Raw genomic sequence first — 15,419 nt, 5'->3', positions numbered from 1 at the left:
TTAACTAACAAAATTACTCATTATAATGTTTTAAAAAAAATATAAAAAATAAAGAAATATGGCAGCCCAAATTCAGCCAAATTCAGCCCCATATAGTTGGGTTTTGTGGGCTAGTTTCAAGGTGTAACCCCTTCTAAACACTTCCAAAGCCCAACCCATTGAAACCCTAATCCTTCCCCCTATAAATACCACTTATAACCAGCCTCCTTACCACTTTTGCAACACTAAAAACTCTCAAAACATCCTCCAAACCGTAGCTGAAAGCAAGGGTTCGAGTAGATTGACACCCCTTCACGAAAATGAGCATAACTCACTCAATTCTTATCCGATTCACTCGATTCTTTTTCCTACTTGCTTGTATAATCATGGGGTTCGATTCCTAGACTTCTCCTTGGAGAAATCAGACCTGGAAATGCCCCGAAATAGTCCATAAACTTTCTGTTTGTTTTTATGTTCATCAAAAACTTGTTTAAATCTATGCAACTTGTGTCCAACACATCTCATACCTATGTCCTAATGCTTACAACTTATCCCATGGTTGGTTAAGCTTAAAAACAAGGTTGAGACATCTAAATCAGAGGTTAAAACCTCATAAACTTTCTGTTTTTAATTAGGGTTTTACCCACAAGTAATGTTCAAGTGTGAAACTTGTTGAATGTGTGATGGTTGGATTAGCTTGGGCTATCCTTCATAAGAATCCACTCATTACTTGATGTTTTGCTATAGATTAGTTGTTGTTAATACCTTGATACTTGTATGTTCATGACCCTCCTTGTTGTTTATAACAACAAGTGTAGTGGTGAACAATAGAGGTGCCTAAATGGAAGCTTGTTCTTCCTACCTCATGTATGTATTCTATGACACAAAGAGGTACCTAAATGGAGACATTAATCTCCTACCTCATGCTTGAATCATAAGACTTGTAAACTATATAATATCTAAGTTATTCTATATGTATACATCTAAGTAACTAAGACTTGATGATGACTTAATAGTTATTTGTTAAGTGGACGTTACATCATCTATGACCATGCCCTTGTTACGACTCTAATGGATCTTAGAATCCATGAAATCATACCAACTCTTTTGAGTTTCAATAGTGTCAAGAACAAGAGTTATGCGTACAAGATGATTATTTTCACCTATGTTACTTTCTATATATTAAAAACTCCGAATCTATAATCTTCCGTTATACGCCAAACTCACACACCTACGTTTCCTTGTGTAGAAGGACAAGGTGCTCCGAACTAATTCATCTACAAACTTGCTCTCGGAATTTCAAGTCACCACTTGTAAACCGTGAGTATACTCGTATTTCCCCCTTTTTACTTTTACCACTTTTGGGGTGTAACATGTTTACCTATTAACTTACACATGAACACTTTGTTAAACACATGAACGTTCCTATAACATGCTTGTATACGTGATGACTTGATACTTTAAACTTGGGTTATTCTTATGTGTTGAACTTATCATTAACTTCGTACGAGCCAAACCTTGACATATGTAGCGCTATAGGATTAACGACCCGCCCGTAAACTTGAGGTTATGTCTTGAGCATATTGCGTTTTCTTGGTTTGATATGTTAGACACATGCCATATTTAAGGTTTATCTTGAATCATATGCTTGCCATGAGGAATTGTTCACACTTTTATCTTATGCTATGTATGTACCAAACTTGTATACTCGCCTTTGCTTTTGCATTGAATAGTATTTTTAAACATGTTACAGGTTGATGATGATGAAATGAAAGAGGTAGCACGATGCCTAGATACACACTTTAGACGTTAGATTTAAATATGTTGTATTGAATTTTGGTTATGTTGGTTTGTTATTTTGATTAAACTTGTTGTTATTTGGGATCTTGTATTGATGACTACTTGAAGTTTGGAAATGAAATTTGGATTATTAAATTATTGTCACAAATAGCGTTATGATGTCTCGAGCAATCTTCACACTTCGTCTCATCCCGATGTTTCCGCCATTGGTTGGGGTGTGACAGATTGGTATCAGAGCCATAACTATAGGGAATTAGGAAAAGTAGGAATGCTTTAGCCTAGTCTATAGTTTTAGAACCTTATTCGTATGCTTTGCTTGGACTACTACATGATACTTTATTTGTTACTTATTTATGCTCTTTTAAACATGTATGTTACTCATGTGTAATATTCGACATGTTATTCTTACGCATTAATGCTTGTTTTATTATGTGTTAACACTTGTTTCGTTGTTCGATTCTTTATGTGTTATTCTTGACATATTTCTCTGTGTGTTAATACTTGTTTTATTTCATTATTTAAGTATCATCCTTGATATGCTTTCTTATGTGTTTATACTTGTTTGTGTATCTCCTTCGACATACACTTCCCTCATGCATTTTACTCGATTATTCTAAATCCGACAACACTCATATTGTACAAATGAGACGAATTCACCAAAATAGGCGTGAAACCCACAATTTAGTGAACGACTCTCAATCTATCTATTCTTCTTTTTACACGAGATATCGCCATTGAGCTAGGAGTGAAATCCACATCTAAATGGCAAATCTCAAATTTCAAATTCTAGTGGACCCTCGTCAACATGTCGAAATTTAAATTTTGACCCGACGAGTACCAACCACACTTAGGATACGAAATCGTCAAGATAGGGGTGAAACCCGCACCTTGTCGACTAGTTCCACTCCTTAATTTTTTCATAAATCCCGCCAAGTCTCGAAATTTCGATTGATTTGGGACATGTAGTAACCGGAAGGGTAAATACCGTTAACCGACTTGTCGGCGAGAGTATTTTACCTATTAGGCCAAAGCATGCTCCTCAAATTCAAAAGACTTTTCGACCACTTTGGTTAGTCAAAGTTCCGTTTGGAACACTCCAAACTTTGGTCAAACATGTGTTTCTATTGTTCATTTTATACGATGCAATCTTTCAACCTCGAGTTTACCTTTGATTTCTCTTTTCACACGCACAACATATCGAACCTTTTTGATACATTTATATATGCATGATTTTCATATAATTTAAATTCATATTCCTTGTAACAACTAGTGGAGAGGTATCATCGAGATTGGAGTGACTTCCTTACCTTGACGATTGACTCCACCCCTCTTCCCTTAAAACGACCTCACCAACGAGTTAGGGGTGATTCCCTTACTTAGGTGACCGTTACCCAAAACTTCTCTTTCAAAATATTTTATTATGCAAACCCGATCATGTTTTATACCTAAATCATTTTATCATTATTCAAAATACCTACTTATACCGATTTCAAAATACATTGTTTATCAAACGTACTTCTTATTCTACCATCCATTTTCACTCAAATCATATACACGAGATTCTTAATCATGTCTTTACCGTTTTACTACACGAATTTCCAAACCTTACGAAATGCTACCTATTAATTTAATCGGTCTAATGAATCTCTTGCCCATGAACTTCACATCTGATTTATTAACTGAAACACGTTCACATTATATCATCATACTAGAGACTTCCACTCTTAATCGAAATCAAACTAACCTTTCTCAATTACTTATAAGACCTCATAGATGTTATATGACCGTTTACCAAATACTCTTTCCAACATCAATAAATCCTTTGTTAAAATTATTTTTAAACAATCACTAAGTTCTTTTACTAAATTTCTTTTCTAAGGGTCGACGTTTTCACAAGAACTTTCAAAGTCCAAAATTTTCATGTTTTGATGCAAATGAAACAAACCCGTTATTAAAAAAAAAAAAAAAAAAAAAAAAAAACCTTCTCTACAACGCTTAACTCGTCATCCAAATTTCAAAACACGTGGGCTAGAAGACTTTATGGGGACCGACAATTTTCAACATACGTGAACTCCTTTTTTTTTAAACAAAAGTAGCATTTCAATCATTACAAAATACGTTAAGCATGACCAATGAGTACTTTATGTTCCTTTACATATACAAACTATATTCTACCTTTCAAACCAAGCTCAATCTAATTTTGATTCGACAAACTCAACGTTTTGTTTAAACAACTATACATGCACATCATCATACACATTTTAGTCGATATCTCGCGATAACATCATTTATATCGTTCGTATCTACATACTTAACCTTTTTTTTTCTCCGCAATGTCTCAACGTACACCATATACGCAATATTTATTTTTCATACCTACACCTATGTTCATACGTTTTATGCTTGTACTCATACACATACTACTTATACGTTTTACGCTTCTGCTTGTACACATACTACTTACACGTTTTATGTTTATGCTCATACATACATGCGTATTCATACTTAAACTTATGCTCATACTTTCATCCTTACTCATGATTCGTACATTCGTACCTATACGCGAGCGTAATCCGAGGGATTCGCTTACGTGGGTCCCATACATGCTTAAACATAAACATGCTTACATACGACATTCTTCTATGTACACATTCTTATTTTCAAATTCATGTATACCTTGATTCATACATAACTAGTACAAGCTATGTGGATCATGCGACAATCAGTATAATCGCGGGTGCACACGGGATTATAGTGATAGGCGTATGAGAACCATAGAGTGTACTACTGTGTATGGTAAGACACGGAACGTAACATGACCCCGAGTAACGAAACGGACGTAATGTGGTTAAAACATGGTGGATACGCCGCTGGTACTTCCTATATATAAGTGTTTTCACCATGTTACCAAACTTTCGTAAAACGTGCCATGAGAAATTCAGTGTGTTGCAGACCTTTTGGACCTAATACAACTTCACGCAACTCACAAACGCATTATATCGGATTATTCATGACGAGACTTCATCCTTAACACACTACGTTCATCTATCCAACACTTATGCTATTCACATACTTGTACTCTTTAAGAGTCATTCGTTCATTCTATACTCGTATTATTTTATACAAAACTCGTTCGCAATCCAGCTTGTTTAAACATTTGAGTCCTAACTTACCTCGTTACCTATAAAATAGCCTCCCTATTCTTGATTCTTGTGTAACTATACTTAGTATCTCTCTATTGCTTTATTTAAAGTAACAAACCTTTTCGTCCCTCTCAATAAACAGGTTTTACGAAAGTATGATTTTTTTATACTATCCTTAAAAACTTCCCCTTGCAAATCTACCTTGATGTTCTCCAAAATTTGGTACTTTTCAAAACTTTCAAACTTCCCAAGTTTCAATTCTTAATGATCACCTTTATGCCAAAAACTCTTTCAAGCCTTCCTCTTGAATAAATTTCGGGACGAAATTTCCTAAAGGAGGGGAGACTGTAACGCCCTGCGTTTTCAAACATCCTACATTTAGAAACCTTACGTGAAATTCTATCTTTGGAAATCTTGTGTTCTTATAACCATTCTTTCATCGTAATCGTTGTAAAATACGGAACTTGCTTCGTAAATAAAACTTGTACATTACACTTTTACCTAGTTAAATCATGTTTTATTTCATATTTCACCTTGTTACAAGTTAGGGGAAACATTGTTGCATATTATTACACAACTTAACTAACAAAATTACTCATTATAATGTTTTAAAAAAAATATAAAAAATAAAGAAATATGGCAGCCCAAATTCAGCCAAATTCAGCCCCATATAGTTGGGTTTTGTGGGCTAGTTTCAAGGTGTAACCCCTTCTAAACACTTCCAAAGCCCAACCCATTGAAACCCTAATCCTTCCCCCTATAAATACCACTTATAACCAGCCTCCTTACCACTTTTGCAACACTAAAAACTCTCAAAACATCCTCCAAACCGTAGCTGAAAGCAAGGGTTCGAGTAGATTGACACCCCTTCACGAAAATGAGCATAACTCACTCAATTCTTATCCGATTCACTCGATTCTTTTTCCTACTTGCTTGTATAATCATGGGGTTCGATTCCTAGACTTCTCCTTGGAGAAATCAGACCTGGAAATGCCCCGAAATAGTCCATAAACTTTCTGTTTGTTTTTATGTTCATCAAAAACTTGTTTAAATCTATGCAACTTGTGTCCAACACATCTCATACCTATGTCCTAATGCTTACAACTTATCCCATGGTTGGTTAAGCTTAAAAACAAGGTTGAGACATCTAAATCAGAGGTTAAAACCTCATAAACTTTCTGTTTTTAATTAGGGTTTTACCCACAAGTAATGTTCAAGTGTGAAACTTGTTGAATGTGTGATGGTTGGATTAGCTTGGGCTATCCTTCATAAGAATCCACTCATTACTTGATGTTTTGCTATAGATTAGTTGTTGTTAATACCTTGATACTTGTATGTTCATGACCCTCCTTGTTGTTTATAACAACAAGTGTAGTGGTGAACAATAGAGGTGCCTAAATGGAAGCTTGTTCTTCCTACCTCATGTATGTATTCTATGACACAAAGAGGTACCTAAATGGAGACATTAATCTCCTACCTCATGCTTGAATCATAAGACTTGTAAACTATATAATATCTAAGTTATTCTATATGTATACATCTAAGTAACTAAGACTTGATGATGACTTAATAGTTATTTGTTAAGTGGACGTTACATCATCTATGACCATGCCCTTGTTACGACTCTAATGGATCTTAGAATCCATGAAATCATACCAACTCTTTTGAGTTTCAATAGTGTCAAGAACAAGAGTTATGCGTACAAGATGATTATTTTCACCTATGTTACTTTCTATATATTAAAAACTCCGAATCTATAATCTTCCGTTATACGCCAAACTCACACACCTACGTTTCCTTGTGTAGAAGGACAAGGTGCTCCGAACTAATTCATCTACAAACTTGCTCTCGGAATTTCAAGTCACCACTTGTAAACCGTGAGTATACTCGTATTTCCCCCTTTTTACTTTTACCACTTTTGGGGTGTAACATGTTTACCTATTAACTTACACATGAACACTTTGTTAAACACATGAACGTTCCTATAACATGCTTGTATACGTGATGACTTGATACTTTAAACTTGGGTTATTCTTATGTGTTGAACTTATCATTAACTTCGTACGAGCCAAACCTTGACATATGTAGCGCTATAGGATTAACGACCCGCCCGTAAACTTGAGGTTATGTCTTGAGCATATTGCGTTTTCTTGGTTTGATATGTTAGACACATGCCATATTTAAGGTTTATCTTGAATCATATGCTTGCCATGAGGAATTGTTCACACTTTTATCTTATGCTATGTATGTACCAAACTTGTATACTCGCCTTTGCTTTTGCATTGAATAGTATTTTTAAACATGTTACAGGTTGATGATGATGAAATGAAAGAGGTAGCACGATGCCTAGATACACACTTTAGACGTTAGATTTAAATATGTTGTATTGAATTTTGGTTATGTTGGTTTGTTATTTTGATTAAACTTGTTGTTATTTGGGATCTTGTATTGATGACTACTTGAAGTTTGGAAATGAAATTTGGATTATTAAATTATTGTCACAAATAGCGTTATGATGTCTCGAGCAATCTTCACACTTCGTCTCATCCCGATGTTTCCGCCATTGGTTGGGGTGTGACATTATCATTTGCTGAACTAAACCATTAAGCTTTTCATTAAAATTCTACACACATTTATGCTTGTTTTTTAACAGCAATTCTGCAGATATGTTTGTATAGGCCTTATTGAATCTTTTATAAATGGAAGAAAGCGGGAGATCTCGGGTTCGGTCGACGGTTTCATGGTAAGTCAAGTCTGATTTTTACTCTCTTTGCAAAAATTCCATCATTTCTATTAGGGCTGCTAAACGGGTCGTGTTTACGGGTTGGTGGGTTCAACCCGAACCCGAACCGAACCCGAAAATCATATCATACATATTGACCCAAACACGACCCGAAGTTTTGTGGGTTGACCCTAACACGACTCGTTCAACCTGAATTTTTTAATTTTTTATGAAAGTAATATATTAAAATTAAAATTTACTTAAAAAACACTAATGTATATAACTCAATTATATTTAAATTATAAAATCTCATGTTAATTTCTCCTTTTAAGTTATAATTATGACATAAAATACCCGCCGTGGGTTCAACCTGAAACTGACCCGAACCCGTTTAGACTAAACCTAAACCCGCGAATTTCGTGTTAGGTTCTTGTCGTGTTTTCGGGTCGTGTCAGAAATTCACACCCCTAATTTCTATCATGAATTCAAGCTAATGTAGTCACGAGAGTTCAAGATTTTGGTTTATTTTGTGTGGCTTTTAAATGTTTGTATTATACTGTCATGCTGAATGACCTTGAAATCATATGGGGTCTGCATTTTCTGACCCGTTGGACAAGTATAAAAGAAAGGTGGCATCCATCATTGATGATTACTTTACCAATGATGATGTGGATTTAGCAGGCATCTAAACTCAGGGAACTCGGGCCATCTGAATACAACCCTTATTTGATTATGAGGTTTGTAACTTTGTATCAATGACCATAGATAGGCATGACATGGAGAAAGAAAAGCTCTTTATTCTGATGTCATCAGTTCTACACAAATCAAGCAAGGGTGTGGATTTTGTTGATTTTTTAATAGGTAAGAGTAAAAAAGAAAAAAAGGAATCCTATGATCATTAGTTGTTTAGAAGAGGCGAATAATAGTAATGTGCAGATGCAAAACAGTCATCTCCTGTTCTTTCACCTCTTCATTTTGGGAACCATTTTCTTGTTTTATTCAGGCTTTTATGTACAGCGTCTGTGTTGGGGGGGTAAATCTGACTCTTCATGTGTTTTGAATATTTGGTTCATGGACAAAAATTAGGAACCGTTTTGTTTATTTAGTTTTTTGTTTGTGTAATACTTTTACTTGTCATGAGCAGGTTTTTCATGTTTTACTCTGTTTGTTGTATAAAGCCCCTTTTCAGGGTATTCATGTCGGGTTGGCAGGTTAAATTGGTGAACCTGAACACAGACCATATTATTACTAGTGTCGTAAACACCAACCCTAACCCAAGCACTTTTAATTTTGCGTAACCCGGAGATGTCCCGTGTAACCCGTTTATCTAACCGTGTCAAATGAGTTGGCGAGTTTTTTAACGAGTTCATAGGTTAAATGGCTGCCATATAAACCTGAGTATGATAAGCTATTTAAAGTAAAGTCTACTTGACATTTTAACCGCAGATACGGTATTGTTCATTGAGTTTTGGTGATTGTTTTTCTTTTTTTTTTTTTTTTTGCGTTTTTGCTGCCTTTGACTTTGTATAGTTGCAAAATATTGATTGTTTGTTGTTATTTTGTTGCAGATGTAGATGAAGTTTTACGCAATTTGCGATCCAGGTTTATTTTTTGTTTAAATGCAGTTAAATAATTCATGTGCTTTTGAGCAATTTTATGATATAATTAGTGATCTATGTATGATGTTGGGAGATAAACTTCAAACACAGGTAACTAACCATGAGTTTTTTCGATCATAAACATTGTAAATTTGTAATTTATTATGTCTCCATTTCATGATAACAGTGTACATTTGATTACTTAGGAGTTGAAGGACCATGTCTTAATTTGAGTTTAGATAGAATTGTTCTTAAAAGCTGAGGTGCAGGGCGTTGCTCTATATACAACCAATCAAAGTTTAGATCGAGTTTAGATCGAATTGTTCCTATTATTATGCGTGTTAATACTAACAGGAAGCGCAAACAAGGTAGCAGATGTCGATCCCGCTGCAACGCGCGGGTTCCCCACTAGTGTTACAAAATGTATATAAAAATATAACTTCATTAACAAGAGTCCAACAACAATAGATTTTTTAGATTCAGTCATAAAATCGTAATAAAAAAACCACATATCCAGAAAACAAGAACTTAATAACATTCATCTTCTTAAACAAAAAAAAAAATTGCAGATCTACAAAACACAAAAAAATGAAGATCTACAAAACATAAATTGCAAATCTGGAGGACCTTTTAGATCTGGAACACAAAAAATTGCAAATCTGAAAATTACAAAAAAGTTGGAGTTCTACAAAACACAAACAAATGAAGGTCTACAAAAACACAAACATACTTATGGATCCAGAGGATCTTTTTAATCTGCAACATCATGTTCAACATCAAACATCTTTTGGATCATCTTCAGCATCTGAAACATCATCTTCAACATCGAATTTGTTGACCACCGCCGGATCTTGAAACCACCATCGGATCTATTAAACATTGTTGGATCATGACTCTCACGCACTGGATTTGGTAACCACCGCTGCGATGGTGGTGGTGGTGAGTATTGTTTTTAATCTTGAACAAACTTTTGGTGGTAGTGGGTGTTTTTTTTTTAATCTGGAATAAAAGCCTTTTCATGAAGCTTGATGTAAACTTGGTTGAGATGAGAGAGATAAAGTTTGTAAAAAATGATGATGATGGAGGTAACAGATTGCTTTATGGAGCATATTGAATTCATTAAATGGGATTAAAAAAATATGGTCATTTGTCAACGTACTATACATAAAAAGGTATCAGACACTGTCACACCCCGATTTCCACGTGTATCACCGGTGGGCCCGGTGGGGGATTACCGTGACGTAGTTGGCAACAATATAGTCAAACCACACAATATATAAATGCACAGCGGAAGCATAAAGATAAATATATTTCAACTATTGAATGTAATATCCAAGTATCACAATCGTCGAAATATAATCCACAGGGGATCAAAATAAGATAGAAAAATAATTGTTCAACAGATATGGCATCCCAAGCTTGCGAGACTCTAACGATGCTTAAGGAGTGGCCAGCCTGTTACGCCTAGAACCTGCATTAATCTTTTTGGGGAAAATATGTCAGTTTACACTGGTAAATACATTCAACCGACACTTTTGTAAAATGTTTAATAAAATTGATTTGAATGCACATGGCACAAACTCTTTATAACTTGGGATAATTTATAATTTAAATCTTGTAAAAGAATTACATGTTCACTATGCGTTCGGTCGCCCGGGTCGTGCCGGGTTTAAGGTTAATAGACACGCCACAAAGCATAAAGCCGTGGCGGGAAAACCAACGGTTATACCTTTAATAATATAGACACATTACGGGTGTACACCTACACCCGTGTGTCAGGGTCGTGGCCATTTCGTAAAATGATGCCAAGGATATCCGGGACATGGTCATTAAGCTCCCAAAGGCGTAAAGCCACAAAACCAATTTTTAAACAGGTCACATTGAAATCACCCGACTACTAATGAGTTGGGGTCAATTGCCCGACCAAGCGGTATTTTAAATACCGTAACCCAAGCCCGTATAACGGAAAATAAGTTAAAAGTATTTACTTGAGCAAGTAATATCCTTAACAAACAAATGCAAGTTTCTTTTACTGGTCTCCTATTCTGGAACGAAGGTTTAAACAACCTATTAGAATCCTAACGGTCTTTAATTTAGCCTTAGCTTAGACCGGTCAGTTTCAAAGGATATATACGGTTTAGTCGCGTGAAAGGCGAAAACCGGGAATGGAATGTGGTTTGGACCCAACAAGTTTGAAGACCTGTTTTATATGGGTATAATAACCACACTCTGGATTTTGAAGTGAAAACGATAAGGTTTGACCCGTTTCGGCTAATTTATGTAAACTAGTTACATAAACCGAACCGTGCGCGCAAAAGGCGTAGCGGGTAACCGTGAGAGTCCTACACAGGTTTCCTAAGTTAATATGCTCTAAAGAGGTTGTGGTATCAGTAGGATACCTTCCATAATGCCCGTAACGAGTTTAAATCCATTATATGCCCCGAAGGGGTATTTCGATCACTTTTAAAGATTATAAAAGAGGTTTCTGAGTTCTATAGGAAATCTGAGTTTTCCGAACAGTTTATAAAGTCCAAAATACTCTATTTATTATTTAAAATCAGTAGCAACTGGAATCGGGTCAAAAGACCTTGTAGAACTCCAGTTATGTCCAAAAAGGGTATATTCGTTATTTACCGAACCGATGCCATAACCGCAGGTTATGAGCAGGTTAAAAATAATTAAAAATCTTTAAAAATCTCAAAATATTATTTTACATCAGTGTGTAAAAGGTTTGGTGTCGAAATTTGGGTTTAGATAGGCTTTACGCTAAATGCGCCGTTTAATTACTAAAGTTTCCGTAATTGCGCTATTTAGCATAACTCCTATTCTAGACCTCGGATTGACATGTAATTTTAGGGACATGTTTAGAAATCAGTAACTAAGGTTATTGTCCTTTCAAATGTCCAAAATTCTCGTTTTAAAGTGAAAAGGGAGTTATGGTCAACTTTTAGGCGTTTAACGGAATTGTGCTAAAGACTCGGCCAAACAAGGAACCGGTCACAGAGGGTTATACCATCATGTAACCTGGTCCTAAGAGAGTCCTAAGGCATATCTAAAACATACCATAACGGGTCAGAACTGAAGTCAAAGAAAAAGTCAAAGTTTTGCGACTTTCGGTTCCGAACCGGGTCAAAACAGTAAATGGTCGGATCAAACAAGCTTAGACTAGTTAATATACTTATTATCATGTTATATGAGTGTTAAAACAGGTTACACGCTATCTACATTACTGATTATGCATAAAATCGCAAAATAGCATTCTGTTGACTTTTTCTAAGCAAGTTTGACTCGACATTTGGATTAGTTAGAGTGGGAATCAGAGGGTGCCCTTTTAGGGGTTTAAAGCCCACATGATTACCAACATATAACTACCTTTGATTCGACAAACCACTGGACCATTTGTGATTTATCGTAAAGTCAATCTTTAATTACGACGGATTGACTCTCAAGCTATAACTATGTAAAAACTAAACCACAAAGGGTTAGGCATACTTACAGAAGTCTAGTGAAAGACCAGAGATGCTTTGAGAGGATTGTTGTGCTCTAGAAAGATCCAGGAGTGAAGAATGAAGGTGTGGTTACAATGTGCACAACTTATGGCCTTTTATAGTGAAAATTGGTGCATTAGATCATGACAACAAGGTCTATAATTGATCATGGATGTTCAACAACTGTCTCTGAGTGTTAGGGGACGTGTAGGGGGTGCCCATGCTGCCATAATTGCATCCAAGGTCGGTTAAAACAGCAAACAGTGAACCTGTGCATGTTTTCTGCAACTGGCGGTCTGACGCGGCCCGCGTTAAGGATCAGGCTACCTTTACGCGGGTCGCCTGGATCCTATTGTCAGTAAATGAATCTGCACATGGCTCGCGGCCCGCGTAAGATCACTCAGATCTTTAACGCGGCCCGCCTGAGGCTTGATTTCCAAGATTTTCAAATCTTTTGCCATTATTGCCCTGGCCTTTCGGTTTCGAAGGGGTAACTTTGCGTTTTAGGGCCTCGTTTATTTACGAATAAGGGCCTCGGAACTTTTACCCAACTTATTAACCCTTGGTTAATTTATTATCACTCGAAAAGTCACAACTTTCAATGTTGACGCTTTTAACCCCTCGTATACGAATTCGATCATAACTTTCTCGTTTTAAAACGGAACTTCGCGAAATTTATATCGTATATTCTAGTGAGCATAATTTACTGTTACAAAGCCTCGGGTTTGTCAAAGGGTCACTCAGAGGTATAAATTAAACATGTTGACACATTTAACCCCTGTAGTTTGTAATCTCTCACTTTCTTCCGCATTTCTTTCCGTACGATCCATGATTTATTCGTTTGAAGGTACGAGCATCATTTAGGGTTACTATACAGTATATTTATCCCTCGTTAACATTTTTAACCCTCGAATTTACATACTTTCAATGTTTGTCAACTTTGGTCCTTTATTTGGTGTTTAATGCTACGTGTAAACTTATGACACGTGTCAACACATTATTGGACGCAAAATTTCGAGGTGTTACAGACACCAATTTTAAATTGTTACATTAATTGGTGGTTGATGGTAAATTTCCAGATTTACCCTTTAAGTTATCTTTTTCAAAATACACGTGGAAGCTTATTGTCCACATAATTAGGTTTCTTGAGTTTTCTCATCTGGAGTGGGTTTTCTCATTATAATTAGCCTATATATATATATGTAGAGGAAGGTTAACATACATTACGGCTTAACGTACATCACGTACGACAGGTAATTACGCAACTTCATTTTAAAATCATGCACGTTATAACTCAAAAATCCAAAATCACGCATGTTGAAACACAATAATCACGCATATTGAAAACATTAATTTTTTTAATACTTTTTATAAGAAAATCGCTACTTTTAGTAGCAAAAAAAAAAATAGCATTTAGCTTGGGGGGGGGTTAGGTTTTTTTAGGGTTTTTTTAGCTATTTTAGGTTGTGTTCACATTGGTTCTCGCAGTTCTCCCAATAAAGGTGGTTCTCGCATGAACCATATATATATATATATATATATATATATATATATATATGGTTCATGCGAGAACCACCTTTATTGGGAGAACCGCGAGAACCAATGTGTTCGATATGGTAAAAAGTGTTTAAAATGTGAGAAGGGTAAGAAGTGTTTTAAACCATTAGATATTTGATCTAATGGTTGAGATCAATAGGGTATAAAAATGTAAATTGTGTTTTAATTAGAGGGACCTTATGTAAAATTGAAGGGCAATAGTGTCTTTTTCAATGTTTGAAATATGGTAACCGTAACCTACATAACCAAAAATACCTACATTCACTCCTTTTTCCTTAAATATAGGAATTAATGATTCACCTTAATTGTAGAAGATCTTTGGTTGCATATTCTTCATACGTTATCATAAAGAGATCTATAATCAGATTCATGGCGTGGTGTTTTAAAACAACTGGATAAATTGACTATGATTCAAGTTATGGTGTTTTATCTGGAGACATTGTTCATGTCGTGGTGTTTTAAACATCTATGATTCAAGTCATGGTGTTTTATCGAGAGACACTGTTCATGTCGTGGTGTTTTAAACATCTATGATTCAAGTCATGGTGTTTTATCCAGAGACACTGTTCATGTCGTGGTGTTTTAAACATCTATGATTCAAGTCATGGTGTTTTATCTGGAGACATTGTTCATGGCGTGGTGTTTTATCAATACAAAACATTCCCAGGTTTTAGAACACCATGACTATGATTCAAGTCATGGTGTTTTATCTGGAGACATTGTTCATGGTGTGGTGTTTTAAACATCTATGATTCAAGTCATGGTGTTTTATATGGAGACATTGTATAATCAGATTCATGGCGTGGTGTTTTAAAACAACTGGATAAATTGACTATGATTCAAGTCATGGTGTTTTATCTAGAGACATTGTTCATGGCGTGGTGTTTTAAATATCTGGACAAAAATACTTTATGTCCTTTCTTTATTTTATTTCAATATTATATCTATGGTTTGCATTCACCTTGCATTATTGATCTTTATAATGGGATCAGCCGCCATCTACAATGAAAACAAATTGTTTGTTAGGTAGGATATCATATGCAAGAAATCTCCATGAATGATGTAAAATCTGTGCTTCTTCGAGGTTGCCACATATATAATTGCAGGTCAATATTTTCTTTGTTTGTATCCT

General features: G+C 35.5%; 1 long non-coding RNA gene across 1 annotated transcript; it reads left to right on the top strand.

Moving 5' to 3' along the window:
* The first annotated feature begins 7,509 nt into the window (after nucleotides 1-7,509).
* Nucleotides 7,510-9,402, top strand: LOC110935276. The gene is made up of 3 exons (XR_004890849.1): nucleotides 7,510-7,665; nucleotides 8,326-8,505; nucleotides 9,213-9,402. It is a non-coding gene; the product is annotated as an uncharacterized LOC110935276 (long non-coding RNA).
* Nucleotides 9,403-15,419: the final 6,017 nt, after the last annotated feature.

The sequence above is a fragment of the Helianthus annuus genome, chromosome 4, assembly GCF_002127325.2.
Source record: "Helianthus annuus cultivar XRQ/B chromosome 4, HanXRQr2.0-SUNRISE, whole genome shotgun sequence".
Lineage (NCBI taxonomy): Eukaryota > Viridiplantae > Streptophyta > Magnoliopsida > Asterales > Asteraceae > Helianthus > Helianthus annuus.
This window is presented reverse-complemented; position numbering and strand designations above follow the sequence as displayed.